Raw genomic sequence first — 899 nt, forward strand, 5'->3', positions numbered from 1 at the left:
CACCCGACTAGTTCACAAGGAACTACAAAGCCAAAACGTAAAAGGCATAGCCGCCCACAACCAAGTATGCATAAGCTGTCAAAACTACACACGTGTTGGACAGTGACAACACGGTGAGGAAATGCTCCGATTTACAGATTGTTAGTTCCCCTTGGCCACACTGTGTTGAGGCGTCAGCACTTCCACCTACCTCAAGGGTGACCTGTGCGCAAACACCATCTGACCGGAGTGTTTTGACGTAATGTCAACAATATCACCCAGTGGCCAACTTGATTAGTTCATAGACCGTGCTGGCCTCTACTGCCTGGTCGCGGGTGGTGACGTTTCTTTTTTTTAATTTACAATTCGTGCGCCGAACTTTCTGAGGGTGCAGCAAACCGAACTCAGCCATTGTAGACTGTCCGCCGTGAAGCAGTCACCTTTTAAAACTGCCCAGGAGGGACATGTTGCTATCTGAACAGTGTGCAATCCGTGAGCATTAGCTCCTCGTCCGAGTGAGTTTATGATGGTGCCAGCTGGATGACAATTTCGACTATACTCCTACCACATAAGAAAATGCATTTTAGCCACTAAGCTGCCTCACTTGTTGCAGTACCTCTAAAGTTACGCTAAAGAGCCGGAAAATGTGAATTTACATGGTTTTTCCTCGGCATCAGACAAATGAAGGTCAAATAAGGATTTCCCAACACTTATATGTTCTTCAAAGACCATATAGGGAACATTTTTTGTGTAGAACTTAATGCGAATTCACTATCGTTGTTGCTAATTCCAATATTTAGCGTTAAGTGTTAAGTTAATCAAATTCTTTTTATTACGACAAAGCCAGATAAGTTGATCGTTACGGCAGATGTCATCTGGACGAGAGTACTTATCACACAGGGAGAACACTCATCGAGTCG

The sequence above is a fragment of the Schistocerca gregaria genome, chromosome 7 (genome assembly GCF_023897955.1).
Source record: "Schistocerca gregaria isolate iqSchGreg1 chromosome 7, iqSchGreg1.2, whole genome shotgun sequence".
NCBI classification, from domain to species: Eukaryota; Metazoa; Arthropoda; class Insecta; order Orthoptera; family Acrididae; genus Schistocerca; species Schistocerca gregaria.